Genomic DNA, 18223 nt, shown 5'->3' with positions numbered 1-18223 from the left:
ATTTGTCTTCCCCTAGAAGGAGACCATGAGATAAGGGTGTAAACACAAGCTATTTGGGAAGGCATTCCAGCAGGCACCAATAGTGCAGTGTGGAACCAAGGTAGGGCAACAAAGGCAGCTAGTAAGAGCACGCTGGGCCATTGGGGCTCAATCGCGCTGGGAAGCTTGGGGAGCCATTGTAGAATATGCACCTTGATTAACCTGTTCAAGGAGTGAGGAAACTGGGGTATTTATCCTTAAATTGGCATGAGTCATTAGTTGAAGGCTGACTCCCTAGTCTGCTGTATGCAGGTAGAGTGGGCTCTGGATCCAGAGGAAGCCAATAGACAACAGATGCTAGCAGCTGGAAAACAGGCCTATGTGCATTAAAGTATGAGGAAGCAGGGAATATGGGCAAGGTGCCAATAGTGCCTGTAACAGTATTATCATCCCCCTCCTATGGATGGGGAAACAGACACTTCATAATACATGAAAGAGGTCTGGGGAACCAGAGGTGGAAGCTGCAGCAGCCAGAAGCCTCAAGACAGCACTATTTCTTCCCTGAAAAGATTTTCTCGGGCCCAGCACAGTAGCTCAACAGCTAAAGTCCTCACCTTGCATGCGCTGGGATCCCATATGAGCACCAGTTCAAGTTCCAGCAACCGCACTTCCCATCCAGCTCCCTGCTTGTGGCTTGGGAAAGTACTCAAGGACAGCCCAACGCCTTGGGACCCTGCACCCCTGTGGGAGATCTGGAGGAAGAGGTTCCTGGCTCCTGGCTTCAGATTGGCGCAGTACCGGCCATTGTGGCCACCTGGGGAGTGAATCAACAGATGGAAGATCGTTCTTTCTGCTTCTCCTCCTCTCTGTATATCTGACTTTGCAATAAAAATGAATAAATTCTAAAAAAATATTTTTAAAAAAACATTTTCTCACATTAAACTAGATTAAGAGGACCTCTACCATAGGATTACGCTGCTCAAGAGGGTTACCACATCCTCCTTCAGATGACCCAAGGAAGGCAAAGGCAGCAGACAGTACCAACAGATGAGACGGAGTAATACAACTGAAAAGAGAGCAATTTTCAGGATGCTTTCTATGATATGGTCAAAGCCCTAAAGGGAAGAACATCCCAGACCATGAGGGCAATGTTTTGTTTTGTTTTTTTAAAGATTTATTTATTTTATTACAAAGTCAGATATACAGAGAGGAGGAGAGACGGAGAGGAAGATCTTCCATCCGATGATTCACTCCCCAGGTGAGCCGCAACGGCTGGTGCTGCGCCGATCCAAAGCCGGGAACCAGGAACCTCTTCCAGGTTTCCCATGCGGGTGCAGGGTCCCAAAGCATTGGGGCGTCCTAGACTGCTTTCCCAGGCCACAAGCAGGGAGCTGGATGGGGAGTGGAGCTTCAGGGATTAGAACGGGCGCCCATATGGGATCCCGGGGCGTTCAAGGCGAGGACTTTAGCCGCTAGGCCACAGCGCCGGGCCCGAGGGCAGTGTTTTAAAGCTCTTTCGAACACCCAAACACCAAGAAGATGTCCTGTACTCAAAGTGCTACATCATGGTTTGAGAAAGACAAACACATGTTATCACATGGCCTTCCATTAGGAAATTTTCAGTTCTTACACCGTGTCCAGAAGCCATAAGCGGACTTTTGACCAAATCAAAGGAAACAGGAGTGGCTTTGAATGAGAACCCCACCAGGAAATGACCTTACTCCCAAAACAAGCTTTCTCTCTTCTGAGCTTCTGGGAAAACTCATTTATCCCAAGGGAGAGAAATCAACTCAACCAAGGAAATGGCTCTTGAACTGCAGAAGTTCAAGAGTTTTTCTCCTACGACTTTCAGAACTACCATACTACCAAATGTGGCCTCAAAGATGACCATAGCCGGTTGGAGCAAAAGCAGCTTCCTGCAGTGTGGCAGCTGTGGGGGGGTGCCCCAGCCAGGCTGGACCTAATGCTGGGGACTCAGGCCAATGTCACTGCCAAAATCAATGACCAAGTCCTAGGCTTTGGGCTGCCAGTGCGCCTATTGGGCGCGAGGCTCTGCCTGCTGGCCGCCTGGCGATGAGCTCTGGGGTTTTTAGGATCTGTAATTGCTGCCTAGGGACATCCATGGATAAGGCCAGTGAGAGTGCAGGTGAGGGATGAATTTTGGGTGATTCGCAGCAATGGGGTCACAGAACTTTCTCACAAGCGTGTGACTGAGACCTGATGGTTTGGAGGGGAGATCTATTTGGGCCAGACTGATTCAACAGCCAACATGGGAATTCTGAGATGGGCTGTTAGCATAGAGCCTCACTGACTACCACACACCAGTCCACACGAAAGCTATGGATGGGGGCCTGTCTGGCAGTGCTAGGTACCAGAACCTGACTGAGTAGTGGAACCGTAGAAGGGTCACACTTGGCAGGGTCAAGATACTAACCAGCACGCAAGAGAACCAGGTCTGGGGGTAGATTCTGTGGGGGAAGTGTGGGCCCAGCCCTGTAGAAATACAAGTCCCGCTGGTTAGCTTGAGAACTGGGGTGGCAATGGGCTAAGCTAGGTGTGACCATGGGACCTGCCATCATTTACGGGTAAAGGTACCGAAAACAGTCTAGGCAGGTCAAGGCAGCAGCACCCAAATGTGCATCCTAAAACAGGATGTGGGGTAGGCTGAGCTGCAACTTGGAAGGGGCCACACTGGGCAGGGCTGAGCAAACCTCAACGCACAAGCAAAAATAGAAATCTGGATGGAGCACAGGTCAGCCAAGCTAGGCTTTTACACCAACTGGTTTGCATGAGCCAGAGGTACTAGGCCACAGCATCCAAAGCAAAGGCAAAGACAGGTGAGGGGCTATGCCAACTGGGTCAAAGCAACCACTGGCACACATGTAATCTAGGGCTGGGACTAGGCCCGGTTGGGGAGCTGTGAGAGTACACTCTAGCTGGGTTGGGATTCCCACTGGTGAGTGTGGGGGCTGGAGTGAGGGCTGCGTTCTGGTCTGGATATGGCTGCAATCTCCCTTGGCACAAGTGTGAACTGGGTCTGGGCACACCTAACTGGGCTAGACTCCAGCACTATCTGGGGCTCTAGAGGACCAGGGTAGATGTAGGACACACTAGGCTAGGTCTCTACCCCTTCTGAGCCATGTGTGAACCATGTCTAGGTATGGACGAGCCTTGGCTGGGCTGAAACATCCAACAGTAAGAACCAGAATGGATTGAAGGCCAGCAAGGAGGGCTGGCCCATGGACCCACCAGTATGCGCAAAATCTGGCATAGGGAGAGGTTCTGATAGAGGAGCTTAGTCCCTACAGGTGAGTGAAAGAAACACGATAAGGAGCAACCCAGACCAGGCCAGAGAAAGATACACACCGTCATACATTTGGCATAGGTTAGAGGCAGACCAGACATCACCCGCTGGCAAATCCGAGCACCAGAATTGAGTGTAGGTCGGGCCAGGTTCAGTCATGACACAAACCAGTGCACGTTACGGAATGCTAAGGTGAGGTGAGCTGTACCAGATGTGGCCACAGCGCCCAAACAGCACACGTGAGAACCAGGTTGGAAGGGGTCAAAGCTGGCAGGGGGAATGTGGGCTCCCCTGCTGGACAACCACTCCCACTGCAGAGCGTGAGTTGGGATGCGGACAGACCAGACCAGGCAGGGCTACAACACCTGTGGGCCTCATGTGAGCCAGATCAGGGAAAAGCCAGGTTGGGCTAATTGTTCCTACTCGTGCAAACATAAATCAGAATGGGTGAGGGTTGGTTGGGCTTTGCCACAGCATCAGCTGGCAGATGCTGGCACTGAAGGCTAAATCTGTCAAGTTAAACTGCAGAACCACCTGGAGAGTGCATAATCAGGGAGTGGGAGTGGGCCCAGGAGGGAAATAGTGGGTACCACCCTCTTGGGTTACCACTCTCACTGGAGAGCATGAACACCAGGACTGGGTCAGGCATGGCTAGACAGAAAGGCACCTGCCAGCATGTATGTGGGCTGGATAATAGGGCTGGTTGGGTTGAACTAGACTTCAATGCCCATTGACATGTATGAGAGCTAAATGGGATGTGGGACAGACCAGACAAGTCTACAGTACATACTGGCAAGCATGGGAACCAGGGCAGGGGGCAGGCGTGATGGAAGTTATGGGGAGTCGCCCCGACTAGGCTGCAGCTCCCACTGGTTTGCATGAGGACCGAGTGTGAAGTGGGCAGGATTGGACTGGACTGCAATACCCATTGTTTCATGTGGAAGACAGGGCTGGAAACAAAACTGACCCAACAATTGCAACGACCAGCATATGCATAAGCTGATTGGGGCAACAGACTGTGCCAGACCCAGTTCTGGCAATCACACACAAGAATCAGGTCTGGGATCACCTCAGACGAAGTTTCTTTGGAGATCCCTCCAACTGAACTGCTCATCTCAGAGCCCCAACCATGAAGAGACTAAGTCAGTCAGTGGATTCAGAAGAGATGTCATCATGCTTGGAATGGTGAGATTGGCAGCAATTCAGAGCTGCTGAACTATCAAAACTGCTTGAGCAGGACCCTTGGAGCATGCCCCACATCGGGGACCTGGGATGGGTATGAGGCTGGGTGGGGCTTCTCCCTTTATTTCTCCCCTGACCCCAGATACAGGGGGAAAAATGATGATATTAGTGTGGAAACAATGGTCTTACCCACTTTCCTGTAGTCCTTGACCCTTTGTACCCTAATCAACTATGTAAGATTATTAAAAAAAATTAAATTTAAAAAAAAAAGATGACCACAGCCTAAACCTAGGGACCTGGGTCTGCTGCCTGATATATTCAGAAGGGACTCTGCAGGTATGTTAGGTTGAGGACCTTGGATAATCAGGGTGGCCTCAATGTGATTGCAAAAGTCTTTATTAGGAAAAGGGAAGAGTAGGAGAGCAAGCGAGACTGATTCCTCCTGCCATTCCTGGCTTGGCAAGTGAAGAGGAGGACCCAGAAGACGAGGAACATGGGCGGCCTCAAAAAGGTGGAAAAAGCCAAGGAAGAGTCATCCATATGGCATCTGGAAGGAAAACCCAGCCCAGCTGACACCTTGATTTTCACCCAGTAAGACACAGTTCAGACACTGAACTTCCATGGCTGACAGAAAATGAAGTTGCTCCTCCTTCAAGTCACTGTATATTTGTACTGATGTATTACTGCAGCAAAGCCAAACTGACATACCTGGAGTCTAGGAGCATGCAACCCATGCAGGTGTCTCCCCCAACCGCCATCCCTCCTCCACACCATGAGCGCCATGCGGATGCAATAACCTCAACTTTACTAGCCAGTGAGCTCCTGGAAAAAAATTGGAGCAAGACATCACTTCTTGGAAGGAAAAAAAAAAGTGGTCCCTGGGAAATGTCAGGACCCAAGAGGATTCCTAGTGCCTGCTTCCATCAGGGAGTGAAATGCCACAGGGATTCACAAAGCAGTTCTCCTTTGGGGATTTAGTGAGCTAACCAGATGCCCCACCTGTTTCTCGACATCTTCAGATGGATTGAATTGCATCTAGAATCACAGACTAGTGGTTTCCAAGCCTGCATGGGCCTCAGAATTACGGGCTGGGCAGGGATGGGGACAGGGGAGAAGGGACCTTACAAAAGGAGCTCCAAGATACAGTATCTGTGCCTTGAGAGATCTTCATTTCAGGGCTCCAAAGTCAGACTCCCTGAGTGGAGAGGGGGTCTGAGAATCCACGATTTGACAAGCATCTCCAGGAGCTTGTGGTACTGGCCCATGGACCAGCATGTAGGAAACTATCCAAACTGCTCAACTTGCAAAGCTTTCATAGAATATATCCACCAGCCAGGACAGTTGAATTCCATAGCTTCCAGGAGACCCAAGTTAGCAAGAGGATGTAGGCACCAGAAAGGACAACTGTGACCCAGTTGGCTTTCCCTGGGCCATCTTGAGCTGAAAGTGCGTCCCAGAACTGAAAGTGTGTCCCAGAACTGAAGGTCCACTATGTCAGCCAATGCCTCTGCGTTCAGCTCCAAGTTTTACTTCCTTTCCCACACCCTTGACCTCAACCATCAGGCCCCAATGGCTTCAAGACCTCCATTGACAAAAAAGCCAAGTTGAGCAGGATCCCCCATGGCGGACACTCTGGGCTGACTCCATAGCAGCCCCTCTTCCCTTCTTTGCTGCTAACACAATCCTGGTTTTGCTGGCAGAGAGCACCTGAACAGGACATGCAGGTCTCCTCCAGCCTCTCCACCTCTGTGCCAATTCAGCCATTGAAATTTCAGTCCTCAGGCCCGGCGAGGTAGCCTAGCGGCTAAAGTCCTCACATTGCATGTGCCAGGATCCCATGTGGGAGCCAATTCTAATCCCTGCTTTCCATTCAGCTCCCTGCTTGTGTCCTGGGAAAGCAGTCAAGTGCAGCCCAAAGCCTTGGGACCCTGCACCTGCGTGGGAAACCAGGAAGAAGCTCCTGGCTCCTGGCTCCTGGCTTCAGATCAGCTTAGCTCTGACCATTGCGGACACTTAAGAAGTGAATCATAGGACGGAAGATCTTCCTCTCTGTCTCTCCTCTCTGTATATCTGACTTTCCAATAAAAATACATAAATCTTATTTTTAAAAAAAAAGAAAAAAAGAAAGCAATCTTTATCAGACCTTGGAAAAGATCCTATGATCCAATTCCGCATAAGTCAGCAAAAGATATTTTTCTATTCACTCTCCTCTTGCCTGATTGGGCTACTGTTATACAGGTACATAAAACTGTAACTACTTTCTTAGGGCCATAAGGTGACATATTTAAGGATCAAAAAAGCATGCTTTTTAAAATTTTTAAATATTTATTTACTTTGAAAGTCAGAGTTACAAAGAAAGAGGGACAGAGAGAGAGAGAGAGAGAGAGAGATCTTCCATTTGCTGTTTGACTCCGCAGATGGCCACAGTACCCAAGGTCAGGTCAAGCTAGGAGCAAGGAACTTCATCTAGGTTTCCCACATAGGTGGCAGGGGCCCAAACACTTGGACCATGCCCTGATGCTTTCCCAGATCATTAAAAGAAAGCAGAATTGGAAGTGGAGCAGCTGGGACTCAAACCAGAACACATATGGGATGTCAATATCCCAGGCAATGGCTTTACCCACCACACCACAATGCCTACCCCAGAAAAACATGCTATAAGATTGCAGAAGCCGGGCAGGCATTCAACCTAACAGCTAAGATGCCTGCATTCCGGTTAAAGTGCCTGAGTTCAAATGTCAGCTCAAGCTCCTGATTCCAGCTTCCTGCTAATGCAGATCCTGGGAGGCAGTAGTGATAACTCAAGCACTTGAGATCCTATCACCCAGTGGGAGACTTAGATTCAGCTTCAGCCCAGCTTCAGCCAAACCCAACCCTGGCCATCCAGGACATTTAGGAAGTAAACCAGCCAATGAGAGCAGTGTGTATATATATATATATCCCTCTCAAATGAACACTTTTTTAAGAGTTAAAGAAAATAAAGATTTCACAGCAGAAGCAAGAAGCATTCTTGATAAACACTACTGTATAGAACTTAGGCCACTGTCTCATGGTTATTCTATAGGATTATTTAAGAGTTTCTCTCTCTCTCTCTCTCTCTCTCTCTCTCTCTCTCTCTCTCACACACACACACACACACACACAGAGAGAGAAAGAGAGAGCGCAATGGACCATAAATTAGTGGATAAAGAAAATGCATTGTACATATACACCGTGGAATACTATTTACCCTTAAAAATGGGGTAAATCTTGTCATTTGCAATGGATGGATCTGGAATGCATTACACTTAAGTGAAATAAGCCAGGCACAGAAAGACAAATGCTGCATGACCTCACTTGTATGTGGAATCTAATAAAGTTGAACTCGCCGAAGTACAGAGTACAATGATGATTACCAGAGACTTGGAGGCAGGGGGAGGGAGGGGGGGTGAGGAGCTCTTGATCAAAGGGTGCAAAGCTTCAGGGGGACAGGAGGACTAGGTTTCTGAGATCTATTGCACAGCAGGAGGACGATAGTCAATAATAATGTATATTTCAAAGTAACTTACAGAGTATATTTCAAATGTCTCACCATACATACACACAAAAAAAATGATGGTAAGCAGGATGATGTATATGGCAGTTTAGGTCAACTTAATCATTCTATATCATATACATATATTGAAACACCACATTATGTTTCATAAATACATTTAATTATTTGCCAATCAAAAATAATATTAATCACACATTTAAAGAATGACTTTAGCATTTTGAGCTCTTCTCCATCAAGATGCAGAGTCTGTGCCTTCCCCTTTCCCCAACATGAGTCTGGACTCTGTTACCACTCAATCAATAGAATGTAGTGGGAATCTGTGTCGCTTCTAGGCCTAGGCCTTAAGAAGCAATCATCTTTCTCTTGGGACATTTGCCCTTAGCACCTAGACTCAAAGCTATGAGGGAAACTGTGGAGAGTCCCACATGAAGAAGAGCTGGGACCCTGGCTCCCAGCCTGGCTCAGCTGCCAGTTGACAAGCAACACAAACTTGCCAGCCACTGGAGGACATGGATTCTCCAGCCTCAAGCTGAGCAGTTCTAGCTGATGCACATGGAGCAGAGACAAGTCTTCTCTACTTAGCTCCTCTCAAACAACACATTCATAAAAAAAGGAAATGATTCTTGTTTTCTTTAAGCGATGAAGTCGTTAAACATCTTATTATCAGTAGGTTACCAGAACACTGTCCCTTGCAACTGAATTTCATTTAAACAGGTACAGAGCCATTTGTAGACCAGGAGTCTATAGTGCTTCTTCTGTAAAGGGCTGGATGATAAGGACTTCGGGCTTTGCAGACCGTGTAGTGTCTATTTCAGCTATTCCATTCTCTGTTGTACCATGAAGATGGCCACAGACAGTAATTTTAAAAATAGGCGTAACCATGTTGTAAAAAAAAAAAAAAAAAAAAAAAAAGTTACTCATACAAGCAGGTGGTGGGCAGAATTTGAGCCCCAGGTCACAGTAGATCAGGGCTACACATTCTGCCTCCTCCAAAGCCTGACTCCTTCTGATGGTCTTTGACATGGTCCTCCTGTCAACCCTGGACCTAGGATTATCATACATCATGATATTTTCATTAGCCAGCAAGGAAACTGAGAAACTCAGTCTTCTAGTATGCATTGAACGTGGGGCCTCAACAAAAAGTTTTCCAAGAGCCCATAGGTTTTCCCAAAGAGGCCAGATATCAAACCCATAAAGACTTCCCGAGATGAATCTTAACCCACCCCATCCCACCCCACTCTCACTAGATACTCTAACGGGAAGCCTTTTCCAGAAATAAGCAAAGATAAGCTTTGCATTTTTTACATTAACATTTACATTAAATTCTATGTAAATTGATAATAAATTATCTTCCCCCTATTCAACCATTTGTGAATTACATAAACTAGTTTACAGGTATAAATTATTACATTTCACATTAATATAACCATAGAAGGTAGGTTTTGGAGAAATTTGCTTCCCAGCAAACCATCAGAAATCAAGGAGGTGAAAGTGCAATTTGTGGGGCTATGTGACTCTCCTAATATTCCAGCCATGGAAAGCTGGGCGCTATGTGAGGCCCAAGTCATTCATCAAAGGATCACTGTCTAATTTTCTGGCATAATTTTTCCTCACTTCAGAATCTTAACTGTCTCCCTATCTTTTTTCCATTAGCTTCTATACGAGTACTTTCAGAACCATGAACAGGATTTTTGATGCGAAAAACCAAGTTAGAGAATGCAAAAGGCTTACTGTTTAATGAAGGCTGGATGAACACACAAATTGACTATAGACATTCAAGATGGAATTCCTAAGTCTATCTTGCAACTAAAGGAAAGGTTCAGTGGAAACTTCTCTCAAAAGAAGGTGACTTAAAGATGGACATTTAGCTCTGATTTCCCTCAAAACGTCACAAACCAACAGAAAGTGAATTTTGTGTAAAAAAAAAAAAAAAAAAGACAAATCCACAAAAGCAGAGAAAATGGGAACAACAGCAAAGTGGCATGATTTTAGGACATAAAAAGCAGGTGGCTGAGTAGTCAGTGACTTCGCAGACTTGAGGTGGGAGACAGCCTATCATCAGCAATCATCCAACTGCCCCCCAAGTATCTAGAAATGGAAGACGCCAGGTGCCTCCAGCAATAGAGATAAATGTGGCACTGAAGAGAAAAAAACCAGCAGCACTGTGTGCTGTAGAGTGACCCTGGTGACCGCAGGGCATCCTGCAAGCTGCACCCACTGCCCCTGCCCAACATTGTGACAGAGGAAGGAACTGCAGAGTGCCAGTCTAGAAAACAGCAAAATTCAACATTTGAAGTATGATTTCTACTGGATGTGCACTGCTCTCACAAAATCATAAGGCAAAAAAAAAACTCATGTTGAACCGTTGTAATTCAGGGGCTGTCTAAATACAAGGAAATGCCTTTGCATTTGCAACCATGGAGATTGTATATATTTACAACCCTAAAGGTCCTTAAAATTTTGCATTTTATGCAACCTTTCTCAGCGAACTAGCAGGAGGAAAAACAAGAGAGCCAACTAATAGGAAAGCCTGGAATCTAGGAAAAAGCACATCTATTCTAGAGGAGGCAAACAGGAGTACAATAGGAAGATGATAATGACTGATTCAAGAATACAATTGTATAGCATGAGTTAGAGGCCAAGAGTATAGATTGGAGTTAGATCAGAAGATTCCAGAAGTGGTGTTTGGAATTTGTACAATATTGTTTGTGTCCTATTACATTAAAAGGAGATTTAGGAATAAATAGAGATTCGGGGGATTGAGTAGGTACCTAGAAAAATATCTCAGATGACTATTGCCATGTCATGAATCTCAAAATTTCAGTGACTTAAAACAGTTACTGTGCTATTTGACCACGACTTTGTGGATCAACAACTTGGGCTGGGATTATCTGAGTGGCTCTTCTGGCTTTGCCTCCAACCACTTATGTGGCTGCAATCAGCCAGTGGCTCAGTTAAGTCTGGATGGTCCAAAAAGGCCTGACTCATATATCTGTTGATTGCCTGGCTATTGCTTGGGAAGCCTCAGTTTTCCTTCATGTGGCCTCACCAGCAGGATGGTTCAACTCAGTCATATCATGATCTCAGGTTTCATCTTGCACTGCATTTGCTAACATCTGTGATTGACTAGAAAATGGCTTCTCAGATATGTTTACATCTTCATTCCCAGAACCTGGGAATGTGACTTTATATGTCAAAATGAAGTTGTGTCAAGGATCTTTTTTTTTTTTTAAAGATTTATTCATTTTATTACAGCCAGATACACAGAGAGGAGAGACAGAGAGGAAGATCTTCCGTCCGATGATTCACTCCCCAAGTGAGCCGCAACGGGCCAATGCGCGCCAATCCGAAGCCGGGAACCTGGAACCTCTTCCGGTCTCCCACGTGGGTGCAGTGTCCCAATGCATTGGGCCGTCCTCAACTGCTTTCCCAGGCCACAAGCAGGGAGCTGGATGGGAAGTGGAGCTGCCGGGATTAGAACCGGCGCCCATATGGGATCCCGGGGCTTTCAAGGCGAGGACTTTAGCCGCTAGGCCACGCCGCCGGGCCCAAGGATCTTGACACTGGCAAGATATCTTGGATTATCCAGAGGAGCCTGGTGTCATTCCAATGGTCCTTACAAGATGATGACAGGAAGAGGCAGAGGAGAAGGTGCTGGGTGACAGGAATAGAGCTTGGAGTGATGCACATTCAATATGGAGGAAGGACCACAAGTCAAGGAGGGCAGATGGCCACTGGAAGCCAGAAAAGGCAAGGAATTGACTCTCTCCTCAGGTATACCTACACATAGACTTCAGCCCAATGAAACCGATTTGCATCTTCCAATCTCCTGAACTGAAAGAGAATAAAACTATGTGACTTAAAGCGAGGAAGTGTGTGATGACTTGTCATAGCATCAACAGGATACTGAAACAGTGTCTCTCACTAGCTAAAGCAATTCACACGGCCCAGTTCACATTCAAGAACTGGAGGAGCCAACCAAGCCATTCAGATAGCCATGTTTGCAAATCCTGTGTCACACAGAGAGAGTGAAAACAAAATACCAGGGTACTACTACATGACTCAGCTATGAATATAGTCATAATAGAGTCATACACATCCATGAACTTAATTGTAGATCAGAAATAATAGAAAAAAATTGTGTTTGCACAAATATGTACAGGTATTTTCTCATCATTATTCCCTAAACAATATAGTGTAACAACTACTTATGTTGCATTTCCATTGTATTAGGTATTGTAAGTAATCTAGGGGTGACTTAAAATACAAAGTACAGAGGAGTCATTAGGTTCTGTGCAAATATGATGTCATTTCAACAAAGGACTTGGGCATCCATGGATTTTGGTCACTGGTAAGGACCTGGAACCAATATCCACTGGACACCAAGGAATGGCTGTAAAACAAACAGTATTGATCTGACCTAAATTAGAAGCCAAGTATTTTGAGAGAAAGTGAGACAGTGAAAACTGAGTACAAGTGAGAATGGTAAAAGAAGCTGAACACTCCTATTCTGTAATAGGACATCAATAGGAATGGAAAGCTAATGCTGAAAATGGGGAGATCTCGAAGCAGTACTGTAAACGTGTTATTTAGGGAGATAAATCTGTGAAGAGATGGGCAAAGGAGATGAAAGAGGATGGCAGGGCAGCTATGCCAAGGACTGATGCTTGTGCACAAAATGTCTGGGAGACCTACTGCAGTACTTGAATTATACACATGCCAAGTATGAGAAAAATAGAAAAGAATACTTCGGAAGGAAAGGTGTACTATCTCTCTTTTTGTTGCAATGATTTCCTTTTATGCTACCTCTGTTATATAACAATACAACCCCTCATGCACAAGTCAGAGCCAATGCTAAAAACTATGGTTTTCTCAGACTAATAAACAACTAAAAATAAATTTGAAAGTCAATGTCTTCTGCAAATACATTCGGGTAAGGCTGAAGGGCCTCCAATAGACCTGAAGTCCAAGTCCGGTGACCTGCAGGCTGATGAAAGGCCACCAAAGTGCTAAGAGGCTTTTGCCTGCTGGTTCTAAAGGTAATTTATACCCAGAACACTTCCACCCATGTGAGAGAATGACCCTCCATTTTCCTACATGCTGTATTAATGTCAATCAATATATGTTTGAGGGCTTTATACATTATGGATAATCATGTTGGAGCTTTGCAAGCCATTCCTCTTGGGGGAACCATGCAAAATTCTACAGGAGAGACAAGAGCCAAGCAAGCATTCAGGCCCTGCATAGGCAAGCTCCACTCCTTGGGTGCAGCCATGCTAATCAGCTCAGCTATGCAAAAGAGAGCAAGAGTAGCCATACTCCCAGAGCAGAAACAAGAAAATGACCAAGTGTGTGTGTAGCGTGTGTGTGGGGTGGGGGATATTAGCTATTTTCAAGTGGACTCCGGATGTATTTTAGGAAGAAACTGGGGGGTCAGGCAGGGGACCCAGGACTTGCTCCTGGAGCACCACACTGCACTGCAGAAACAGCCACGCAGATAGGCTGCAAGACTTCGGCCAAGTCATTTGGTGACTTCATGTTCTCCATGCTGGCTTTACAAAATTGGACCTACTAATCACCTAAACAGGGAGTTGTTGTGAGGAGTAGAAAAATCTATATAGACACCCTCAATTTATGACGAGGTTACTTTCCTGACAAAGACATCAGAAACTGAAACTAGCCTACATGGAAAATGCACACAAATCCCTCCTCACCAGGGTCCAGTCCAGCAGCATAGGACACTTTAGAGTGTGGGTGGTCTCCCTTCGTGACCACAGGGCTGCCTGGGAGCTGCGCGCCCTGGGTCTCCAGACATCATCTGACCACACAGCATTCGCCCAGGGAACAGCAAACATCAGCACTCAAACTGTGGATTCTATGGAATGCATATCACTTTGGCACCAAGAGAAAGTAAGAAAAGTGTGAAGTAACTCATCGGAAATCAGACTATCTGTATTGCATATTTTTAAAATTTTCTATTTCCATTAATGAGTAATTAAGTTATTGGACCTGATTCTTCCCCTTTACCTACACATTTTGTCATGCAACCTAGTATACAATCTACTTCCCCAATTTCGACGCAGTAAGACTCAGACCCACCCAGCCAATCTACCAGAGTTAGGACTTAATACAGGGAAATGGGTTTACTCAAGAGGTCAGCAATGTTGGAGGAAAAAAGCAGAAATCTCCCTTTTCAAAAATGCTTTTCCTGCCTTGCTATCTAGCAAGAGTGTTGCTAAACAGTATATTGAGGCAGAGAAAAGTTCAGGAAAAAAATGGGCTCCATTGTCAAGCAGAATTAGAAGATTAGCTTAAAACTGGCTTGGTGATGATCATTTTCTTTTGTTTTGTTCTTAAGATTTATTTTTCTTGGGGGTCAGCACAATAGCCTAGCAGCTAAAGTCCTCACCTCACACATGCCAAGATCCCATATGGATGCCAGTTCTAATCCTGGCAGCCCCTGTTTCCATCCAGCTCCCTGTTTGTGATCTAGGAAAACAGTTGAGGACGGCCCAAAGCCTTGGGACCCTGCCCCTGCGTGGGAGACCTAAAAGAGGCTCCTGACTCCTGACTTTGGATTGGCTCAGCTCCAGTCATTGCGGCTGCTTGGGGAGTGAATCAGTGGCCTTACTTGTCTCTGCTTGCCTTCTTGCACCTCTGCCATCACCATCAGAACATGCGCCCAGCTCTCCTGCCAGTGCAAGGATGAGAAACATGCAGAGCCAATCTAGATCCAACTTGCAGCTTAGCGCCAAGCCCAGCTGACCCATTCTAGGTTAAAAGAGCAATCACTGCCAACTCACATGTGAGGGAGAAATAAAGGCTTACAATCATACAGCTGAGATTCTGGCATTGCTTTTTACATAGCAGTAGCTGACTGATCTACATGGCCAAGCCAAGAGACTCTAAGGAAAAGAAGACCAAGAACAAGAAGAGAAAGAAACCAGGCCACCCAACTCTAGACGTTAGTCACCAGGGAAGCCATGACTATCATACAAACTCAGAATGAAGATATTGTGTGCTGAGAAACTCGGAGTGTTATATTAGGATTCCTGGGATTGGGTATTCTTCCATAAACAAATAGTCTTAAGCATTTTTAAATATTTGCATTTTAGGAATTCTTTCTTGGTTGTAGCTTTCTGGTAGTCTTCCCATTTTGCCAAAGGGGAAAAAAAGGGAAATATTTGTGCCCTGAAAAAAAGCCCAAAGATAAAGAAGCAAGTGTTGGACATTGCCAGAAGAGAGGCAGACACTCTGAGGGATGAAATCAGGGAAGGCAGGTGGCTCTTCCTGCTTAAGGTTCTTTCTGCTCCAATGACTTCTTCCGTCCATTGGAGTACTTAGTGCTTTGTTAGTTTAAGCTTATAGGTCTTGTATGCAACCAAAATTGATTTGGGTTGAATTATAGCCATTAAACAGAGCTGCTCCATCAAATCTTGAACTTTTTGAGCCCAAGATTGTGTTTTTTAAAGACTTATTTATATGAAAGTTATAATGACAGAGAGAATGAGAGAGACACAGAGAGATCTTCCATCTGCTTGTTCAGTCCCTAAATGGCCACAACAGCCAGGGCTGAGCCAATCTGAAGTCAGGAGCAAGGAACTCCATCCTGGTCTCTCACATGGGTGACAGAGGCCCAAGTATTTCCACAATCTTCTGCTGCCTTCCAAGAAGCCTTAGCAGGAAGTTGGATTGGAAACAGAGCAGCCAGACTGGAATTGGCACTCTGATAAAGGACGGTGAAATCATAAGTGGAAATTTAGCATGCTGAGCCACAATATCAGCCCCCTTCCCATCACCAAAATGTTTTACTCCTTTGTGTTGTTCCTATGTCTAGTACAGTGCCTGACCCATATTACATAAATAGGAGGTTGGATGGATGGGAAGGTGATGGACAGACTGACAAATTAGTGGATGGATGGATAGATGGATGAGCAACAAATGCATGCATAGGTGGGTAGGTGGACTCTAAATATCATTTGTATTACTGCTATCATTTCATGTTCTGTAGCTTCCTCTGCTAGCTAGGAACTAACAGAACTCATGTAATACAAGTCCTCTGACATCTAGGACCTCACCATGTAACTACATGTTCATGCAGTCTTTAGATCACAACAGTATTCATACTTTTGATTACATACCATTTCTCAGTCTCATTAACTTCTGTTTTTTTCTAGTCTAAATGCTGGTATGTCAATTGATCACGACTGAGGGCCAGCTAAGCCCTATAGCATCAGAAAATAGCTTCTCTGCCCCAGAGTACAGTGCAGCTGCAGCCACAGCCAGCCCACTCTCATATAAAGCTATGGTGGCTGGGAAACACACATGGAGCACATGTGGATGAGATAACTCCCCATAGCACTGTGGGACGGGGCCAGAGCATGCTTTCCCAAGCGCCACTTGCTTCTGAGATTCCAGCCCTTCTTACCTCTCTGATGCCCACGACTTCCCTCAGCACCACCTGGACTTGGCCTCCAGGCTTTGAATTCTCCCCTGCCTGAGGGTGTTTTCCACCCATCAGCTAACCTCCTCCACCCTTCATTCCACTGCAGTCCTTAACTTGGGCGCCTGTCCCATGCCAGGCAAGCAGCCTTCCTGGAGCTACTGATGACTGCGTCCCTTCCTTCTGTTCATTGATTTCAATTTGATGTGCAGTCATTTCCTGGGTTCTCATTGGCCCACTCTCAAGGTGCTGTTCAGAGGAGCCATGGAGTTCCTGGGGCTAGCCACTTTTTCAGCACAGAGCACAACCCAGAGCTCTGTGGAAGCAGCTTCGCTGTGCGGGCCAGCACCGAGCAAATGGGAAAACATTTTGAAGCCGCAGGCTTCTCCTGAATTAAATATTTACTCATTTCATGCCTCTCCCTCTGTCCACGGAGAATCCAGCTCAAACTAAATAACAAAGGAGGTCAGGTTTGTGATCGGCACAAAAATACTTACCCTGCAATTATAGGAATATTGGGCCTTACAATTATTGCCAGGCCTGTGGAACTTGGAAAGGGGCCAAAGAACAGCGACAGAAATGCTGAAGGGGCAGGGAGATACAGCTGAAGGAAGGACTACAGAGGTAGGGCTGCTTTTGAATGGAAAAGACCTTGGGGGTTGCTTCACTGTGGTCTTCAATACATGCCAGGGCTGGAAACTGGCAACGAGGGGTCTCCAGTTTCACTAAGCATGTGTTTAACCTCTACCATTAATGTTGGTCACCTCTTGTGTCTCAACTTTTTCATGTCACTTCCCTACAAAAAAAGAACATATTGAGTATTCCCCATATAATTATGTACCCTTATTTCATTTGAACTGTAACTATAGCTAACTATAGTTGTAGTTAATTATAACGATATAATTTATAATTATAACTATATTTAACTTTAAATATATCATTATATCAACATTATCTTCAGTGGGAAACACTCACAAATAAAATATTCGAGGGCAAGATAAAACACAGAGAACAATCCTAAGAAATGATCCTTTTTTCCATGTCTCTGACTCACCTGGCTGTCCTTGCACCCTGCCTTGGAGTCTACTGTCTGCACTGGGAATCATCTTAGCCACAAGGTCTTCTTGGGGGAAGAGAACCTGACATGCACTTCTCAATCAGCACTGTGTCACAAGAACCCAAACAGACCACAGTGGCACATCAGGATTCCCAAAGATCCAGAGAGGCAGAGTCCTGTGAAGTGATTGCTGACGGGGGCACATCCAGGAGAGCTGGGAAGCAAGTCAAGGAGGGGGAGAGTGCCGAGGAACCAATAGGCCACTTCAAGGGAAACACTTGCAGAGAGACCACTGGTCCTGTAGGGATACTCTGGAGTGTGAAATACACCCTAGCAAGGGAGCTGGGCTGGCAGACGCTCCTGCTGCCTGTAATTGGTGAATGGGCCGTGACCGTGGCCTTTGGGGCTGCAGCAGGTGGTGTGATGGACACCAGAAGTTTTCTCAGCTTTCTGGGCGAGGCAAGGCAGCTCCAGTAGCATGAGGAGAGTCCTCTGAAAAACAATCCCCAGTGCTTGCTGGGGGGAAAAAAATCATCTGCACGGGGTGGGAGAGGTTGTAAAACACATGCATACATAGACGCATATATATGGCAACGCATCTAAGGCAATAGGTGACACCGGCATTATGTGCTGTGGTAAGTAATTCTTTGCATATGTTTTGCGAATGTTTGCTGGCTGGTGCACGGAGCTCTGCAATGCATGAACGCATCAGAATAGGTCTCC

This window comes from Ochotona princeps, chromosome X (genome assembly GCF_030435755.1).
Source record: "Ochotona princeps isolate mOchPri1 chromosome X, mOchPri1.hap1, whole genome shotgun sequence".
NCBI classification, from domain to species: Eukaryota; Metazoa; Chordata; class Mammalia; order Lagomorpha; family Ochotonidae; genus Ochotona; species Ochotona princeps.
This window is presented reverse-complemented; position numbering follows the sequence as displayed.